Consider the following 7,656-nt stretch of genomic DNA (forward strand, 5'->3'; position numbering starts at 1 on the left):
TCTCTGTTTGTTCGTATCGGAAATAGTCAGCTAAGCTAAAAGTAAGCAAGATCAAACACGCAAAAATAAAGTTCTAACTGGAAATAAATATACAATATCTAATAGAATAGCTTATCTCGCTGGACTCATTGAGATGCTAAATAATATGCGCATTTTCTGTAATGACAACACTTAATGCACAATATCTTATTAACATTGTTTTGCACGGACGCAAGTTTGAAATCTCAATTAGAAACTAAGACGACGGTGAGGGTCTAGGATAATTCCCTTCTTTATAAGTATGTATATACATTTGACTTGATGAAATAAATTTTCATCGTATTTAGTACAAGGAGACCAATTTTTCTTGTAATATCATCAAAAGTATGTTTTTTCCAAAATTACCTGTCCTATGACTATATGGCAAATGTTCTCGCCTTGATTCAACAAGCCGATCACTAGCATAATTAGTTACTGGCAATATGTTCATGTTCGAAATCAACTATTCGAGTATATATGAAGAAAAACATGTCGAGATAACTGATGCCAACATTAGGGAATAGTGTTTCGGATTACCTTATATAAATATATGAGAAAATGGATTCATATCGGATTTGTTACAGCAGAAACTGATAAAGAATCACCAAAATATATCATGCTTAAGGTTTTAATTGCTTCATTAACATATGACCCGAATGGCATGCCCTAATAGATATCAAGTCGGCTAAGCTCAAGAAGGGCAAAATCTTATGATTAGCCATGTATAATATGTCACATGAAACTCACTACTTGTACTTCAACATGTGGAGAATGTAGGGCTGCACAACAAGCCGAGTCAACTCGGGTTCGACTCAAACTCACTCAAGAAAACTCGGCTCATGGTCGACTCGTTTATAAATGAGCCAAGTTCGATATAATAAAGATAGTCGAAACGATAAACAAGTTAAGTTTGAGTTTCAGGAGCTCGACTCTTTTGTATTCGAGTCGACTCACAAACTGACATTCTATATAATATTTCTAAAACCGGTTCACCAAATCACTGGGTTTAACTTCTAGGGCAAAAACAAATTTTCACAAGTTACATGAGTCAATGCTTACATGAGTTAAACAAGTTAATGTTTACACGAGTTAACGCAAAAATGAGATAAATGTGTTAAGGAGTCGAGTTCAATTTTGTGTATTCGAGTCGAGCTTGAGCTTACTATAAGGAGCTCGACTCAAGTTCAAGCCCAGCTCGAGTTTTTTGAGCTGGGTTGAGCTCGAGCTGGTAAAATTCGGGCTCGACTCAGCTGGTGTGGAGCCCATTCTAAAAGACTTTTCAAGACGAAGGAGTTGACTATTTTAGGATAGGATATTCCGATTTCCTGGAGATATATAGAAGTTCCTCTCGAGTTGCCACCAAATATGAAACCCTGAGAGGGTGTATTGGAAATAAGAACACTAAGACAATGTTCTATGAACCGAATGGTGACTCTTTCAAGGTTATTTGGCAAGAAGAACGCTAAGACAATGCCGGCACTTTCCTGTCGCCAAATTCCACCAAAAGGAACCTCTCTATCTTGCATATTAACTCATACAAATCTTTCAGCGCATAAAATTCTTCCTCCAATATTTCTAAGTTGCTTCACGCGCGATTGGATTTTGACATGAAAGATGATATATACTAAGAGAAACAATAATATTGATAGAAATGGTTCTCTAGGCGTTCATTAATGAACTGAATACCCCTAAATGAACAAGTTAACTTTTTATTTTTTAATTTTTACGATGAATACATAAACTTTTTCCATGAACTATATATCATAGAGGAAAACTTTCTTCAAAACATCTTACGTCTATAATAAGCCCGTTGAAAAAGATAAAAGATAGATGAGACATTGGTGCAAGGGAATGTGTCATGGATAAGGAACCATGCAAAGTGGGGTTCGAGTTCAAAGATCGATGTGGCTGTCAACTTCAAGTGCAAAAAAGGGGTTGATTCCTCATGAAATTGTCTGGACTCTTCACTTGGTTCCAATCAACGAATCATTCATCAGTTCCATATCAATGCTCCCTTGTCCTCAGTTCTTGTTGTTCTTTTGTGCGCGTTTCTTTTCTTTTTCTGGTTCCTTCCCTCTGATTCTTGAAGTGGGTTCTTTTTGACTTGCCCAGCTTTTGGTCGAGCTGAACAAAAGGCAATTTGGCTTCATTATGGACTCTTCTCTCGTTCATAGAAAGGGAGGACCCAGCTCAAAGCGCGTCGGCGTCGACCCATATAAACAGCAGTTCAACTTATAATACTTTTTAAAGGAATCCACGTCCCTGTCCATAAGATATACGCGCGTTTACAAACACGTAAAGACTAAACGATTGAGCTTAAGTCTCTGTCTCTCTTTCTCCCTCTCTCTGTCTTTCTTTCTTCTCCATGATCAACCTGTAATCGTGGGAAAAATCTGCAATATTGTTGAATGAATATTCAACACGCATGGAAATTTTGCTGATAACCGCATACTTTTGATCATGTTTTTGATCTAAAATAAGCATGCAATTGTACCATGTTTATATGAAAGCATGGTTAGTATAGAATATCATATGACTTTGGTGTTTCAAGGTATTCGACATATACATTAGCATGAAATATGCATAAACTGGCTAAAAATTTTGATGTACTAAGTTGAAACTGGGGCTCGAATTCCTCTTTTGAGCGCGTACATGAGCACTTTGAAGCCTTGTATGATAAACTAGGCAAAACTTTCGCAATGTGATCGGTTTTACTCTATTTTTTTTTTCATCAAACATGGCAAAAGTTCTGCCCTTTTTAACTACTCTTTTTCCATTTAATAGTTATTCGATTTTCTTTTTTCTCTGTGAGGAGGGAAAAAGAATTCTGTTTAGGCTAAAGCATATCTTCTTCTAAAGACCTGCGCAGTACTTCATAATTAAACATGAGAAGGGTTTTCGTTGTTTTGTATTTCCATCAAACCAAACATGGCAAATGTTTTGCCTTGAATGAAACGGCGAGCCTCTTGTGTTTCTCAACCGATTCACATACATAAACTGCCTTTTGTTCTTACCAAACAACATATGTGAAAGATGTAGCAAACCAATTGTTCATCGAAAGAAATGTAGGTCCAATTGGTATAATCTTCAAACAAAATCCTCAATCCATCTTTTTTCCTTTTCTTGTTCCTTCTGTTTAGACTTAACGCAAATCGAACAATATAAGCCAAAAATGTCAACTTCCGACTCGCTTACAATGGCGGCCATAATTTGTCAACAGCATCATTATTGGCTGTTGAGATACTTATCTACTTTGTCATTTATCTTAGGCGAAAGTTAGATCCTGTCCTGCCCATCTGCTTCTTACTATTCCTTTCTAAAAATCTTTAGTAGCTGATCTACATGGCTAAATCAAAGCACCATCCTGCAGGGTCATCTTCTCACCTACTTTTCCGCGTTCCCCTGCATCGTCATCTGTTTCTTGTTTGTTCCTGAGCTTAACAATTCATTAATTAGTTCTCTTCAGTTTTTCTTCTTTTCGCCTGAAGATTTCCAGGAATCACAATCAGGAAACTATCTGCTTACCAAGTCTGACTGGAACGAACTCTTTTGATTAAGTTAATTGAGTTATTGCAAAATGTCTTGGTTTCATTTGCTGACAAGCGTCATACTTGTGTGCATGCCACTAAAATAATAAAGATGGATGGAGTAATAGTGTTTATGTTTAAATATTCAAGATTCAAGAGCCAGCTTCCTTGAATGCCACGCTTCTTTCACGTAAGTTAAATAACATTCTCGATTGAAATGTAGGTTTGACCATCACTGCGTCGAGTTGGTCGATTAGGTACGCAGGAACATCATCAGAAACGTCTGTTTCCTGTATCTTTCTTGTCACCAAGAAGGTCTTCTAGAAGCAGTAAAACACAAGCAGTTAGGATTAGATAGTCATGATCGAGCAGTAAGCTTGTTAAGACAATTACATCTCCAGTAAACTTCCTCCAATTATTCTGCAGGGAGAGAGGGAGAGAAAGAAAGAGAGAAATTGTTTATATGGAAGGCCTAGAAGCAGTGGCGGAGTTGTGGTTGCTGTGGGAAATTGTCTACAATGCTCACAAAATTCATTTATTTACATATAGAGATTTCTTTAGTTTTTATTTATTTTTATATATGAGTGCCCTTCAAGTTTGAATTTTCAAGTAATAGTGCTGCTTAATTAGAAATTTTTATCTCCACCCTTCTTAGAAGGCCACAGCCACCCCACTTCCCCATGTCTTATTATATGGAAGGCCGAAGCCTCCTCTCCCTTCTTCCTGGTGGAGGGTCCAATGATACTTCAGGAAATGGCAGAACCACTTGGAAGCCGCGTGGGCAGTTGCCCACACCAACCTCATACCAATTCTTTATTTTGATATTGATGTATTCAGTTTTTTACTCATTTTACATATAGTGGTGTCCCTCAAGGTACAGGAGATTTTGAATTAGTGTCTCATAACTTAAATTTCTTAGCTCTTTTCGAATGTAGGTGGAAAGCAGGACACCCTTCAACTATAACGCAACATATTGACTATTTGCAGTTCAGAAGAAGAATAACGTTCACCAACTCCATTAGTTATGCTACGGCCCTTTAAGACTAGAGATTGTTGGATATCCAAGATTAATTAATTGAGTCGACCCATGAAGATTGAATCATGGTTTTTCACCTAGCTATCATCCCAGCTTTGAGAATCAACAAACCAGCTTCATGGCAACCAACTTAAATTGGAATTGTATCGACTAGAAGCTGTTCTCTGAAATGACATTTTTTAGCGACCGACCGTTTCAGAGATCGTAGTTTCTTGGCAACTACGAAAAATAAAGAATGCATGGCGTAATGGTCTTATGATAACATCACAATTGTTTGCTAAAGTTTTTATTCTGCAGTGTTTGGAAAACGACCCTAAATCTCAGATTCATAGTGCATCTCGGTCCCCGGCCCATTTTTCCGGTCTGTTCTTTTCATATTAATATAAAAAAGCACCAGGTTGTCTCTATCAGTTTTCTGAAGTTGCATTTCTATAATCAAATTTAAGAAACTTCCAAGCGCCAAGTTCAGTTGCGTCTGTTACAAAAAAAAAATTGCTTTGCAATCTTGGATTTGTGCAGGTTAAGCAACTGTAGTTGCCGATGCAAAAGAAAATAATAATATTCATATCAAATAGTCAACAACGAAGGCGACGGTCTGACCTGGTAGTCGGCCGTACAAGCTCCTGCTGGTAAACAGTACAAACTCCATTGTCACATTATAGCCAACATTTCAGGACGCACAGTTTTGTTTTAGCAATGCTTCATTTACACGGTTTTGTGCCAGGTAAAGGCGATCCATTCATGGGTTGGTAGTAATTGATTTTCAGAGTTCTTGTTACTTTTGGCTATCCTTTCACGTGCACCATTCATTCAGTGACCTACACGTACTTACGAATGAACTTATTATATATATATATATATATATTACACATACATGTATTATATACATGCAAATATGTTATACATATTATATGTACATGTATATTATATATATACATAGTATGTGTATATGGATATATATTATAATGTCATATATATGTGTTATTATAACATACTAAATACTATATATATATATATATATATATATATATATATAATAACATTGTATTATATATGTTAACATATTAATATATGTATGTTAATATTATGTGTATACATATACGTCATATATTATTGTATGTAACGCATATACTATAATATATAGTACAACATATTAGATATGTATATATGTTATATACATGTATTATACAACACTCTATTATAACATATCATGTGTTATCATATAGTATATATTATATATATGTATTATTATACATATACCATGTGTAGTATGTGCATTGAATATGTATACGACATATAGCCTCCATCAACAATAAGAGTCAACAACCCTAAAGCTGAAGCTACATAAAATTAGAGATCAGCCTTGGCCTGCAGTTACTTATATATATATATATATATATAAAGCGAGAGGGAGAAATTGGTAGATGCTAAATAAGTAAGTATATGATATACAGATGTGAAATCATTTCAACCCTTCCTTTTTTTCAAATCATTAGTTTGAGAAAAATCAAAGAAAAAAAAATGATAGGATATGCACAAACATTTGGGCAAGGCCAGCAGAGCTAAGGGGGAAAGTCATTTAATATATAAAAAAATTGAGTGATTTTTTTTTTTACCCTTCTAAAAGGAAAATGTGTAGAGCCAGTTGCCAACAAGTCTGCCCAAATTCTTTTATCTACATATTTGTTCTCAATTATTTATTTATATATTAGTGTCCTTCGGCTCTAAATCTTTTTGAATTGTGTCCCTCAGCAACAATTTGGGACTTTGCCACTATGTATATAATATGGTCGGTAACATTTCACCTTTTTATATCTCTAGAAATCAATCAACCACAACCACAAGAGAGCAAAGGCCACTCATCGATTTCTATATATATATATATAAAGGTGAAATGTACGCGACCATAATAACAAATAATTAGGCCACTCAATTCTTCCTACTTTCTACTTAAAAAGGTGAAATGTGGCACGCACACACTCATGTATTATTAGTAAAGTAGGAAATTAGAAACAGAATCCAGATACCACCTAATTAATGCTTGCAATTTAATTGCTCATGGAAACTATACATTGCACAGAGCTTGGCAATGTTATCATAGATTAGAAACACTCTTATCCGGAGTACTTTAGCCGTCACATCTTGCGCCTCACATCGTTATCCCCGTTACCACATAAAAGACGTGAGAAAGGAAGTCAAGTTGTGAAAGAAGATTCAAATCATCCCAAACTCTGCATTATTTTAATCACGTAAGGACAACACCAGTATTAAAAATGCTGGTGCCCGGTTGGTATCGGACCAGTACTCGTTGAATACATGCTAAATAGGCCTTGGCTTGCATAGGTAATGTGCCTATCATTTCAATAATTTGGACGGCATCCGAACGCAAGAGATTGGTAGGTGGCTACAACATTCTGCAAAAAGAAGTAGTAAACTATAGCCTTAGCTTGCGTGACGAATATGTCTTTCATTTCAGAAAGAAGTGGGCATCCTCTTTGTTTCTCCCGTTTCAACAAAGACCATTAAGATGGGACCCAAACTTAAACTGCAATTTATAGGTTTCGATATGTGGGACTACCAGAGTAGATTATGCAAAGCCAACCCCACGAAGTCCCCACCCGGCCATTTAACGGGGGTTCAGCTAGTTGGTGACCATACATTGGACGGCGTTTACATACCACCAGCCACACCTCTCTCCCAGTACTACTCATACATCATGTTCGGTATATCAAATGATACCGATTCTAAAACTTCTTCATTGAAGATTCTTCATTATTGTTCGGATGGACGTGTAACTCGAGCAACAAATTTTTCAGTAGCCACCGACGCTTTAATCTGATGGGAACGGTTGGATGCCTTGGAACGTAGGGACGTCTACCCAACACAAAAGCCTTCCATGGATCTTGAGAACACGACGGAGTAAAATGTTGACGCTTATTTTTGTACTGTTCTTTGTTGTCCAACACTTGTTCCCACAGCAGAAGGAAATGGAAAAATCAAGGAGATTCTCGATCTCCAGTTGCTTTCTTGAACGTTTCAGAAAGGCACCATCCGACGTCGTTCCCTTCTCCGATC

Source organism: Nymphaea colorata, chromosome 3 (genome assembly GCF_008831285.2).
Source record: "Nymphaea colorata isolate Beijing-Zhang1983 chromosome 3, ASM883128v2, whole genome shotgun sequence".
Classification (NCBI taxonomy): Eukaryota; Viridiplantae; Streptophyta; class Magnoliopsida; order Nymphaeales; family Nymphaeaceae; genus Nymphaea; species Nymphaea colorata.